The sequence below is a fragment of the Phodopus roborovskii genome, unplaced genomic scaffold (assembly GCF_943737965.1).
Source record: "Phodopus roborovskii unplaced genomic scaffold, PHOROB, whole genome shotgun sequence".
Taxonomy (NCBI): domain Eukaryota; kingdom Metazoa; phylum Chordata; class Mammalia; order Rodentia; family Cricetidae; genus Phodopus; species Phodopus roborovskii.
In genome coordinates, this window is record NW_026126588.1 from 4,561,748 (window position 1) to 4,575,344 (window position 13,597).

Below are 13,597 nucleotides of genomic sequence, written 5' to 3' on the forward strand. Positions count from 1 at the left end.
GGGCGAGTCAGCGTTCTTTAGAAGTATGATCTCTGGTAGGTCGACCACACTCCAGTGGATGTCTACACAGAATTATACTGCCTGAAATTCCCAAAGAACAAAGGGAAAGGAAAGGAAAATTCCTCCGTCGGCAGCTTGGGGTTGTAGCAAGTGTGTCGAGTCCTTCAAACTCGATGAAGGAAGAGACATGTCGGCTGGGGTGTCTGAAGGCCATCTCTTGTGTGGAGAGCCAAGGGTCTTCTGGTAGCCACCTTCAGATCTTTGCTATGGCTTCTCAGGTGTCTTTCTGAATGGAGCAAGAAGGACAGAGTATAGCAGTTCCAGAAATGATCTGGTGTCCACTGTAACTTAATAAATGAACCCTGTGGTGTAATCATTAGGCTCCTTATGTGCTTAGTTATCCAACAGCACCCACTAGAAACTGATTTTCAGCTCTGCCTAAAGCCAGACAGATTGCTGGGCCTGCCAGGATAGGACCAGGCATGTGGGCAGTGGCTACACCACCAACATCCAGGTACTGTTCTCTGGGAGACAGCCTTTCTTTTAATTGCAACATAGCTCAGAATACTCGAAAAGTAAGTGTTATCCCCACTTTTTGAAACATACCACAGAGCTTGTACAAATAGATGTTGCTTTTTTGCTGTTTCCTTTTACCAAATTTGGTTTATCTTTCCCTCCTGCCCTCTGGCAGCTCGGACAGCATGGTTAGTGCTTAGTGGTTTGTCACGGGGCACTGGCTCTTTCGAGTTCAGGATCTGTCACTTGGGTCTATGTGGCAAAAGAGGTGGATTACAAGAAACACATGTTTAAGAAATTTAGGAAGGGGCAAGGAAGTGGCTAAGATCATTGGCTAATTGGTTTGTTAGGCCAAAATTGCTTTTCGGAGCTCACCACTGTACCATTGCCAATTCTTAAATAAGCGGTGACCTGCCTTGAGGTTGCAGTGTGGATGACTGGTTTGGAAAGGCGAGGGTTTCTCTCTCCTTGTTTGTCCCTGCCTGCATCCCGTCCCCACCCCTTGGTTACCCAGGATCTTAACTGAAAAAAAAAATCACAACCCAGAAGGAAAACAGCTTCCAGGATCCATAGTGAGCATGGCAGGGGAGGAATCAGGTTACTGTGGCCTGTGGCTCAGTGGGAAGAGAACCCAAGTTGCTTTGGTGAGCTCCCAGCCTATTTTGCCTAAATTGCCCATCTACTCCTCATTTACCAGAAAGCACAAGGTAGGGGCATGAACTGAACACTTGGGTTTAAAAAAACATGGGTCAGGAGATATATGCCCCAGACCTTCCCAGTAATTAAATCTTCATGGGGCTGCCACCACTGAGACGGGAGAAAGTGAACCATTTTGTAGGCGTGTTCTCCGTGTGTCTTAAACAACTAGTTCGGTGGCTTGTCAGGCTAAAGGGCTGAGTCAGCATAAGTGCATTTGAGGAAGAGTAAGACAGGCCCTGAACCAGCTATGTTCTTTTCATAACGTAAACAGCAGGACAGTGAGGAAGGCCTGCCCTGGAGCGCTGGCTTGCTCGCTCTCGCTGGGCTGCATGCTGCACCAGAGGACCTTTGAAGAATTGGTTTGGGATCAATTCTTTGATGACACACTTTCCTTCTGTGTTTACCCAGATGCTCTCCAGCACTCTCCCCACTACCAAGGCTTTCATCATTACAGGGGTGATTCCTCCACACACACACACACACACACACACACACACACACACACACGCACGCACGCACGCACGCACGCACGCACGCACACACACACGCACGCATGCACGCACGCACATACAAAAGACCAATTTTGCATCACAAGCAAACACATCCCATTTTCCACTGTGGCGTATCAAGCACCAGCCATGTTAAGAATTTCCAGCAAGCTGTGGTGCCAGCACACACAGAGGGGGGAAAGCCAGAGTTGCAGAATGTTTGAGAAGAAACTTTGACCTTAACCAGTGTCACAGATGAGGAGATGCTGTGTCAGCTTTGGGAATTTGTCTACCAGCTTTTGTATGTATTGCCTTTGCTTTTTAAAAGCAAAAGATATTTGTTTCACAGATTTGGGGGTGGTGGCGGTGGTGCTGGAGTCCAAAGGAGAACATCAGATCCCTCTTGGAGCTGGAGTTACGGTGGCCGTGGCCCAATGGATATTGGGAACTTAACTCAGGTCCCAAGGAAGAGCACCAAGCACCTTCAGCCATCTCTTCAGTCCCCTCCCCCCCCCAAATATTTTTAGTACACATAAAACAACATCTTCTTTTCTATTGTCCGTGTGTGTATGGTATGGTATACAGTGCATGCACACGAGTGTGTAGCTGTGTGAGCTAGTGCACACCCATGCAGAGGCCAGAGGAGGGTAACCGAATGTCACTTTGTGCCTATGGCCTTGAGCCCGGGTCTCTCACTAACCCGGAAGCTATCATATCTACCAGACTGGATGGCTTCCAAGTATCCAGTGTCCTCCCATCTCTAACCACTTCAGGGTTGGGGTGACAAGTCTCTTCAGCCATGCCTGGCATTTTACCTGGCTGTTGGGGATTTGAAATCGGGTCTTCATGCTGACACAGATACTCCATCTCACTGAGCTATTTTCTTAGCCCCAAACAATGCCTTCTTCTTTAAAAGGATTTACAATTGTTATTTATGTGTATATGTCTCTGTCCCTGCAAGAATGTCACTTGTGGGCAGGTGACCTTGGAGGTGAGAGAAGGCATTGGGTCCCAGGAGCTGGAGTTGCAGATGGTTGTGAGTGGCCCAAGTAGATGGTGGAACAAATTCAGATCCTCCTGGAGTGCAGCCAGAGCTCATAACCACTGGACGATCTCTCTAGCAGCAGCCATGTCCTCTTTAAAAACCCAAAATATCATTTAAAAGTAGTACATACTGCCAGTTGCTTAGATTTGCAAGCTGAATAAATTCTAAATCAGAGACGTTGGAATTAATGAGATATTTTCCTATTTGCTTTTGGAATGTGTTGAGCAATTTGATAACTCTCAAATCACCCTGAACTAGGGAAATCAAACTCGTATGATCTTTGAGCCTGCACAAGAAGCATGGATTTCTTTATCTTACACATGCCAGGGTTGATAGAGTTAAATGGGAACCCAAATGAGATTTTCTGAGTCTTGAACGTTAATATGTACTGCATTAGTCCTGAGATGGGTAGGGGCCTTCATAACAGAATAGAACACATGCCAAAATCCGGTATCTTAAAGCAGTAATGCAGACTCCTGCCTTCTGATTAAATTCTTCAGATATTAAAATTTGGTTTGACCTAAATTCAAAGTGACTCGGTGTTTTATTTTCCTGTAAATTTCAGGGAAGTTCACATTGAGGCAGAGGAGCTGCCTTGAAATCACTCTTTTATTAAGGCACTCATACCAAAAAAAAAAAAAAAAAAAGCATCAAGTACTAAAAGTTTCCATCTGAGAGAATGACCAAAACAAGTTGAGTTCAAATGGCAACAACAACAAAAAATAAAATTAGAAAATTCTGTAATTAGACCTCAACATGGAAATATGTTCTAAATAGTTCCAGTAATTGTGAAATAAAGAACAGGGATTGTCAAAATTATTCTCTCTCCCTCTTTCTCTCTCTCTCTCTTTCAGGAGCTGGTTCTCAGTGTCTTTCCTTGTGCTCATTAGCATCACAGAATGTGAGTGCTGGCAGACTCATTATTGAGGGACCATGCTGGAGAGTCACTGCAGCTGCCTGGCATTTGGAACCTGTTAGTAGCAGGGGAGAGGACTGGAAAGCAGCCTCAGCTTCCACTGAGCCGCCGCTGGGCGGGCCAGGGTGTGGATAGGGTGAGTGGACATCTCTGAGAACTCAGTGACTTGTGCCCTTTGAGTTTTTCCTGGGAACCAAGTCAATTTGAAGCCATCCATCTCCCCCTGTGCCTTTCCTCAAGATGCCATTTTCGGTCAGATTTCCTGTACTTGAGAAGGGAGCTATGAAAGAAAGGAGAGGAGAGGAGAGAGAGAGAGAGAGAGAGACTTTACATCTTACTGAATCCCACCCCAACTCCAAAAATAGACCAGTTGATCACTAGACCTAGGGATATCCCTTTCTCTCCGTCATCAGCACCCATATTCCAAGTGTATCTCCATTCCCAGCTTTTATGAGAGGATTTGAGGCACTCAAACACAGGTCTATATCCTTGTGTGTCCCCTACTGGACCCACTGAGCTCGGTTCCCCAAAAGCCATTTTTATAGAGAAAACGTTCAACAATGTCAAGTTAAAGTGGACCGGGTTCAGATTCAGAGTGTTCTAGAATAGCTAGCATCAGCGAGAAGAGCAAGCAGGTGTCATCCACTAAAACACTCTTTAAGGCCTGCAGAATAGAAGGGCTGAAGTAGGAATCTGAAGAAAATGTCTGCACACTGCATTCTAAAAATCTGGTTGCCATGCTTCTGATTCAGGGCTAAGATGCTTCGGGGAATTCTGTCTCTCGAACCTCCAGCCTCTGGAAGGTATAAGAGCTTGACCAAAGTCCCAGAATCATTATCATCTGAGTTGAGTCTTGTGCCCAGGTTTCTCTGTTGTTCTGAACTGGTTGAGAATGTTTCCACTTTTTTGGCATTTCAATGAAAATTCATCTATGAAAGCAGGAAAAGATCTGTCTTGTCCACCAAAGTTCTGGGCAGTAATATAATATATACTTAAGGAATGTCGGAAGAATGAAAGAAATCCAGACCTCCATAGTAATCAATTCTCACAGTAAAGCCAAATAAGATTATGATAGGCCCAGTTTGAGTCCTCAGCTGGTTCCTACAGAAAGATTAGAAATTTTATTCTTGGCCGGGATTATGCATACATCAAAAAGAATCTACCCCCCAAACCTGTTGGAAATCTTAGAATGTAGCTTAGTGGTAGAGTGGTTGACCAGCATGCATGCAGTCCTGATTCTATCCACAACATCACAATAGTTGGTGATGGTGGTGATGATTGATAGTGATGGTGGTGATGATGGTGATGGTGATGGTGGTGACGATGGTGATGATGGTGATGGTGGTGATGATGGTGATGGTGATGGTGGTTGTGGTTGGTGGTCATATTATTGTAGGGAAGGTCAACCACTCTTCTTTTCAAGTTTATCATATTTAAAGCATTAAATGAGCCTATTAAATTCTTAGTAGAGGATAAGTGCTCAATAGCTCTGCTGCTGGATTTTTATTGATATCAAATTGAAGCCTTCATCTTGAAGTTCCTTCCAATTTGTAGAAATGTGTCTGAATTAGCCATTGCTGTTTAATAACTGGATCTAGCACATATGGCATCATTTTAGTGAATGGTACAATCAACTCCTATTGATGCCATGGCTGTGTTAGTTTATAGCAGTTGTTCTGATATTCATAGCATGAACATCACCTAAGAATGACTTTCTCAGAACACACCATCTTTTAAAAGTTGTGTGTCTGTCTATTATTTTATAAAAAGAACAGAAAACGAGGCAGGCAAGATTGACTCTAAAACTCACAACCTGAGTTTGATTCCCAGGCCCTACAAGGTTGAATAATAGAACCAAGTGCTTTAAGTTGTCCTATGACCTCCATTCAAGCGCTGTGGTGTGTGCATACTCCCTGTCCCCCATAAACACACCAAATAAAGTGATAAATTAAAAAATAATCATGCAGGAATCCAATTTGGACTAACGTATGATGAGTTCACGTGAACAAAGAGATTAGAAGACTAAGAAATGTTTAGTAGGATCCACATTGGGATGACAATCAGGGTATGTGGTGTGTGAAGCACCATAAGTGACTGCACAAACTCCCTAAACTTAATCAAGTCACTTCCCTACTCAAAACTGTGGCTCACCATTGCTCATCCCAAAATGGCCATGTTCATTAACTGGTGCTCACAGACATTTCCGTCTTCCTGTCTGAATCCCATGATTTCCATGGATTGCATTTCATCCCTGTGTCCATCTGCTATTGTCTGAGCTCCTCTGGCAACTTATGCCTTTCAATATTTTCTCAAACTTACCATTCTTCTAAAATAATCATGGTGGCTCTTCAATTCCCATCTTGCTCTAACCAGTGGGAAGAGTGCTCACCCTTCTGAGTTCAGGAAGTGTTTGTTTTTGAATGCTTGAGACCTATGGGGTCTACTGTCTGGATTGTGATCTCCGAGGTCCTCTTTCTCATCAAAGTCTTTCATTCTTGTGCTTAGGGTCGATTTCTTCTTACCCATCTGTCTCTCCTTTCATCTTTTTCAATAATAAGTGGTGAGTATTTTCTTAGGAAAGGATGAATGGATAAATAAAAGATGAGATGAGAACCCCACCTCCTTAGGGATTAAGATACCTACATGCACAAACACTGCTAACAGCACGTTTCCAGTTGCAGATCTCTGCTTGAATCTGGCTGGGAATGCCTGGGCAAATGTGGTATTTACTCCCATGTCTCACTGTATTCAGAACGGGGACGGGCTCGTGTCCCCGGGTACTGTACCAATGGGAGACAGCGGATGCAAGATCCTTGAAGCTCCATTTCTGCTCTGCCTGGGATCTAGATGAGTCTACATGGCCTGTATAACCTCTGGGACACTCAAAGTCTTCTCCTCAACTGGATTATTCCTGAACTTTCTGGTTTCAAAGAGAAAAAAAAATCCCAGAATACTTGTGCTTTCTAATCATTGTAGCTAATGACTAGCTACACAGAGCAATAGCTCTCTCTCTCTCTGTATGTCTTTCTCTCTCTGTGTGTGTGTGTCTGTCTTTCTGTGTAAGAGTATATGTGTTTGTGTGAATGTCTCTGTGTGTGTCTGTGTATATATCTCTGTCTCTGTGAGTGCATGTCTCTGTGTGTGTTTGTGTGTATGTCACTCTGTGTGTGGGTGTGGTGTCTGGGTGTATGTTTCTCTGTAAGCATGAGTGTGTGTGTGTGTCTGTGTGTATGTCTCTGTGTGTGTGTATGTGTGTATCTTTCTGTGTGCATCTGTGTGTATGTTTCTCTGTGGTGTGTGTGTGTGAGTGTGTGTGTGTGCGTGTGTTCATGTGAAAAGGACTTGTGAGTGTTGTGACTCTTAAACTGGAACCTGATAATGGGACAGAGGCTGAGGGATGAGAGGCTTGCCACGGAAACCAGGAGGAAGATGTCCTGGTTCATTTTGTTGTGACAAACTGGGAAATCATAGGAATAATAATAATAATAATAATAATAATAATAATAATAATAATAACAACCATGTTAGAGGTTACAAAGTCCAAGGTTGAGGGGAGGTACTTGTCTATGGACTTCCTGACACTGGGGATTTTCACGAAGTCTGAATGCAGTGCTGGACAACCCATGTGATATACAGCACCTGGGTTTTATTGTCAGAGCCACCCCCCCCTACAACTCATTCATCTGTTAGTCCACTGATCTATGATCCCAAGGTCCTGGCCCCAAACACCAACACCACGTGACTTTGAGGACGTAATACAATCCCAAGGGCCGGACATCCCAAGAAAAGTGGGAATCTGAAATGTAAGGTGGGGCCCATCAGAGATGGCTTAGGCGTCAAGCCTTAGCCCACAGGGAAGGCAATGCAGAGTAGTGGTGTCAGAGTCTAGGCTGGGATGGCGGTGGCGGTGGGCTCACCTGGGTGGGCCTTCACTTCTCAGAGGGTTGCTCTCATTGTTTTTAAAATGGAGGGGTGGCCTACCTTAAAATATCATGAAGAAAATATGATACATATGAAAATACTTTTTGTGGAAAAATGACAAGTGGATTTTGCAAAGCATTGGTCCTATTTTCAAAAACAAAGTGAAGAGCAAAATAATAGTTCTAACTCTAGAGCCATGGATGTGATGAGGCTTTTGAATGGGCATCTGGACCAAGCTATTGTAAGACTGGTATGTAATTATAAACAAAACAAAAAACACAAAACACCTACCAAGGCTGAAGAGATGGGCCAGCTGCTGCTAATGATGCTACTCTTGCAGTGGACCTGAGTCCAGAATCCATGTCAGGCAGCTCACAAGCACCCAAAACTCCAGCTCCAGGACAGCTGATTTTGGTGTCCTCTTCTGGTCTCTGGAGATACTGGCACTCTGTGCACATGCCCACATACAGACATGCAGACATATACATAAAAACAAACATACTAACAAAAACCTGGCAATCACAGCGAGCCAGCGTCCACACAGTATGGCTCCTTCTGTTGAGAGGGTAGCTTGGCTCACCCAGAAAATTCACTAGAAGGCCTGGATCTTAATGAGGTCATTGGCAAGACTCTTTCCCCTAACAGGCTGATGAACAAGATTGGGAAAATGTCAACAGTAGAAACTAGTAATATGTTTTACTAATTTAGAAGCAAGTTGTATATCCATGTCCCCCATGTAATGACCTGAGGAATCATGTCAGTACAGGTGCACGTGGTTTCTAATGACACATGACCAAGTTCTGTCTTGCTCAACACTCCAAGAGGAGCTTAGAGGGATATATTCAAGGTCTGTTTATGAAATATGCAAATAGTGGGGTGATGGGGAGGGAAATTAATACTTGGCAATGGGAGCAGGATTAAAAAAAACAATTATTTAGCTAATGTGAAGGCTTTGATGATAAACATTATTTATCTCACAATGAGTTTTCAGAACATGGCTATCCATGCATCCAAATTACAAACACACCCCACCCCTCTGTCTTGGCTTCCCAAGCTTCTTGAAATACTCTGCTGCCCCTGGCACAGAACCAGCACCATAGAAGCAGAACAAAGCCAGAGAGAGCCCTCCTTCTCAAAGCCTGAACTGTAAAATTAACAGAGGAATAAAAAACAGCTGGCGAAACATGATAGCTGTGATTCTGTGCCCGTGAACCTGAAAAGATAGCTTATTGTAGAAGACAAACAAAATCTGTGTTCAGTTTGATCTAGCCCAGCATCCACCATCAGAAGCCGTCCGTTTGCATTTAGAGTGTCCTCGGGTTGGGGACGGGCATTACAGACATCCTAAACAAAGAACAGAAAGGATCACTTTCCATCTTAATTTGACAGTAAACAGTACTAATTTGACGCTGTAGCTGTTTGTTGATATGTGGGAGTTGGGGCAGGGGTGGGGCCTCGCTACTCGCTGGAAAGAACAGTAGCCAGTGTGTTGGGGCTGCATCGCTCCTTAGATGGTAGGAGCCAGGCTGTCTTGATTCTCTCCATGTTAGAACACAATGTAAATTGCAGCTCATGTGGTTTCCATCTGGCAGCAGGACCAGCCATGGGAGCCCCTAGCCTTCAGCCCCCAGAGAAGGTTTTCTGTAGTGGCTTCATCCAGATTTGTCTTAGGAACCGCCAATGGCCTCCCTGTCAATCATTTATCATTTTACAGAAAGCAGGTCTGGCCCAAGGCAAGACTCTTTATTCACTCACTCGCTGACTCATTTTACAAATGTTTGGTGAGTGCTACTATGTGCCAAGAGCTGAACAATGGATTGGAGGTAAAAAGATGAGGATTAGCCTGGCATCTGTGATCTTCATTTCTGAGCTAGATAGAAAGCTGCACACAGGTAAGGATAACACAAGAGTGGAGGTATCCCAGGGAACCAGGAAGACGGGCTGGTTGAGCTCCCATGAGTGTAAGCTATGAAGCGGCCACATAGAGCTGGGCTAAGAGTATCATGGAATGGATTCAAAATCTATGGCTCCTTCCTTCTCTCCCTCTCTTCCTTCTCTTCCTTCCTCCACTTCTCTCTTTGCCTTCCTCCACTCCCTCCCCCCTCCTTCCTTCCTTTTCTAGGTGATCCTACTAAGGACAAAGGTTCCAGATGCTTTGGCAAAGTGTTTCCCATGAATTATGGCCATCATTCCTCCTGACCACTATCTCAGTCATTGATGTGAACAATCTTTCTGTACACTGTGTGAATGCGTGTCACTATGATTGGCTTAATAAACAAGCTGACTGGTCATTAGTGGAACAGGATAAAGTTAGGTGGGAAAGCCAAAAAGAGAAAGATGGGATGAGGAAGGGTGGAGTCAGAGGAGTTGCCAGCCAGATGGAGAACGAGTCAGGCACACAAAATGGGATAATGGAAGCCACAAGCCTCGGGGCAGCACATAGATGACTAGAAATGGGTTAAGTTGTAAGAGCTAGTTAGTAACAAGCCTGAGCTATTGGCCCAGCATTTATAATTTATATTGTCACCGAACCAGTTATTTGGGAAACAGCTGCCTATTGTTTGGGAGCAGGCAATCCATTGGGACAGGAAAACTCCACCTACAAGTCATCACTACGGCCATCATCATCTTGCCAACAAAGAGACTATAATATACAGGTTGTGAATCTGGCCTGGGGCTGTGCAACTCACAAGCTAGGGAGCCAGGAGCAGAACCAACAGCCCCCAGGTAGCATGGTTTTTATAAGACTGTTTCTATTTGATGTGTGGAGAGATGATGGGTCTCAGCAGGTCCTCACAGACACCAATCATTGCTGCCATGTTATGCTCATTGATGTTTCTCAGTGAACATATCTATTCTGGTAGTTTACTACAAATTCCATCTCAACTGTCTATAGCATCTCAAACTCCAATTTGGATGATGCTTGGGGTCTTGAAATAACAAACAGGATATTGTGGGTCATGTTTAAAGTATATTTTGGGGGATAGGGAGTGACTAAATTTCCAGAGGACCAGATTTCAGTTCCCAATATCTAAGTCCAATAGCATGTAGCCACCTAGATGGAACCCCAGCTCCAAAAGCTCCAATGTCCTCTTCCTGCATTCACTGGCAAACCCTCCCACACACAAATAAAAATAATTTAAAAAAATAATATTTGTTAGGCATTTGCCACACTCCAAGATCAACAGCAGAATCTGTCTTTACTTGGAGGCAAACATCCATTAAGGCATCCCTCTGACATTACCTGATTCTTGCCAGGAGCAGCTGTCCACCTTCCAAATCCAAACCTTAAATACAATCCCACAGCATTTCCAGTAATTTTTGAAGACATCTTCGATCAAATCAAAGAGAACAGTAAGAGTAAGTGGTTTATAGAAGAAGAAAGTCCCTCCCATGTTCAGTTGAATACTGCGCCATTTTAATGCTTAGATTTTCATTTTTCTTCCTTTTAGATGCAATTGAATACCCGTCTTTAAGTTCTATTTGGCCCGGCCAAACAAAGCATTCTATTTAGAAAATGGAACACACTGTTCAGCCAACATCTCTCCATTTCACTTAAGGGAAGAGAGAAGCAGTGTGCTTGTGACTCCCCAGTTAGTTTTTGCAGTTGCTTTACCCATGGAATGGTGAGCCATGCTTATAGTGAGTTCTGGAAGGCGGCATGCAAGTATTTACAAACATGTTTGCAATGTAGCCCCTATAGGTGCAGGGACCCACCATGGGTGTGGTTTTTATGTCTATAAGATGATCATCATTTGCTGCACGCACACAGAATGTGTGGTACCCAGTGCTGAGCATCAGTGAAGAAAATGACCGGAAGCTCAGCCTCCCAGATTCCATGTCCTTTCACAGAGTACAGAGTGGAACATGCTTATCCCGGTGTGACACACACCTCTGGATTTCCTGGTCATTTGTTAATATTTTTTCCTTAGAAACAAAAAGTTTGAAACATTTGGTCGCTTTATGTTCCACTATAAATATGAGATAGATATACATTTATGTGTAGCTGTATGTATGGCTGTCACCTATGTGTATGCATATATATGTTGCATAAACTGACATCAGTTTGTTACAGGCCCACTAGGGTATATTCAAGAAGCTTTTTACAGACAGACAGCAAACAGCACAACACCCTGGCTCCACCACCTTTAGCAAAAAGCACATGTATGATTTCTTGTAGAAATAGCAGAGATAGAACACGTGATGTTAATCTTGAGTTCTTGGCTATATGTAGAATTAACTAGGAGGCAATTAAGAGGGGCAACAGAGAGGTTTAATTGAGGTAGGAAACTTCATCCTGAGTGTGGATGGCTCCACCCTGTGTGCTGGGTCCTATAGTGAATAAAAAAGGCAAGTGGGAAAAAAGAATCTCTCTCTCTCTCTCTCTCTCTCTCTCTCTCTCTCTCTCTCTCTCTCTCTCTCTCTCTCACCATGACCAAGCTATTCATGCTTCTGCAATGACACAGTCCATCCACCATGATCAATCCATGATCCCAAATAAACCCTTATTTCCTGAACTTGTTTTTTTTCCCCCTGGGGGGGGGGCGGGATCAGGTATTTTGTCACAGAAAGAGAAAACAAATTAAAATAGATCATCTTCAGGTTGAATGAATGGCTCAGTGACATTATGAAAAACCCAGGTTCTTCCCATATCTTTACTCTGCTATCCGCAGAGTAGGCTCAGTATTTAAGTGTGTCTGTTGATGGTGACAAGATGTTCAGAGCAGCTCGACTGTGTCTTACTCAGATAGAACCATAACTGGGGAAGATGATCTCATTTCTTTCTTGTGGCTCTTTTTAAAAACAAGGAGAACTGCGGATGGAGAGATGGCTCAGTGGTTAAGAGCACTGGCTGCTCTTCTAGAGGACCTGGGTTCAATTCCCAGCACGAACATTACAGTTCACAACTGCCTGTAACTCCAGTTCCATGGAGTCTCATACCTTTGTACCAATGCACATACAATAAAATTAAACAAATTAAAAAAATAAAAAAATAAGGAGACCTTTCCCCATCACCCAAGGACACCTTTCACAGAATGCTCAAAATAGCATTCCATTTTATTCTACCACCGACCATTGACAGAAGGAATGGAGCAGCCATTGTTAGCTTAGCCCAACCTTAGCCATCTCAGAACACATCCTTCCATATTCATGGTCCTGAAGAAGAAGGAGGAGAAGAAGAAGAAGGCCGCACACATTGGGATTTGATGGTCAAGGATTTGGGGTGTGGACCTACCAACAGCATGTGATAAACAGTCATGCCTGGTCTCTCTTGTCTTCTTACAGCCTGTTTCAAAGGAAGTGAGGGGTTGCGAGGCTCAGTCAGTAAGGTGTTTGCCATTCGAGCACAAGGACCGGGGTTTCATCCTCAGAATAATCTGAAAAAAGCTAGGCACGGTAATACATACTTGAAATCCAAGCAATGAGGAGGTGGAGACAGGCAGATTCCTGGGTCCCATTGTATCCCACGTAGCCTTGGATCAGTTACAGGCGAGTGACAGATCCTGTCTCACAAAGCAAGGGAGATGATGCCTGAGACAAGACGCCAAGGTTGACCTCTGGCTTCTACATACGTGTGCACAGGCATGCATGGGCATCCCAGCTCCATGTGCACACACATGATCAAACACACAAGAAAATGAGTGGAACTTTACAACCCCCAAAAGCACAGGAGAAAGTGGAACACTTAACTGTTTGTTCAAGGCCACCTGGAACATAATGACAGGTGAAGATTCCAACCCCGGTGTATCAGCTTTTTGTCCATTGTTCTCTGCATAGCATTATCCACTTCCTGGGTCTTGGCATGACTAGTGAGTCAAGCAGAGTAAAGCCAGTTTCTCTACTCATGGCTGAGTTTCTCCTGCCTCTGGGAGGCTTCTGAGTAATTAAACAATTTCCTCCCACAGGCATTTGACAAACCTTGATTGGATCCAATTATTTAATTTTGTATTTGTAAAACTGAGGCTCACATGTTAAGCCACTCAAGCTGGATGAAACAGTCCTTCCAGTTCA

The 13,597-nt window shown here is 44.0% G+C and overlaps 1 long non-coding RNA gene across 1 annotated transcript; it reads right to left on the reverse strand.

Moving 5' to 3' along the window:
* Nucleotides 1–222: 222 nt before the first annotated feature.
* LOC127236714 (uncharacterized) lies at nucleotides 223–13,354 on the reverse strand. The gene is made up of 3 exons (XR_007835783.1): nucleotides 13,277–13,354; nucleotides 10,830–10,916; nucleotides 223–286 (listed from the first exon to the last, which is right to left on the reverse strand). It is a non-coding gene; the product is annotated as an uncharacterized LOC127236714 (long non-coding RNA).
* Between the last annotated feature and the right edge of the window lie 243 nt (nucleotides 13,355–13,597).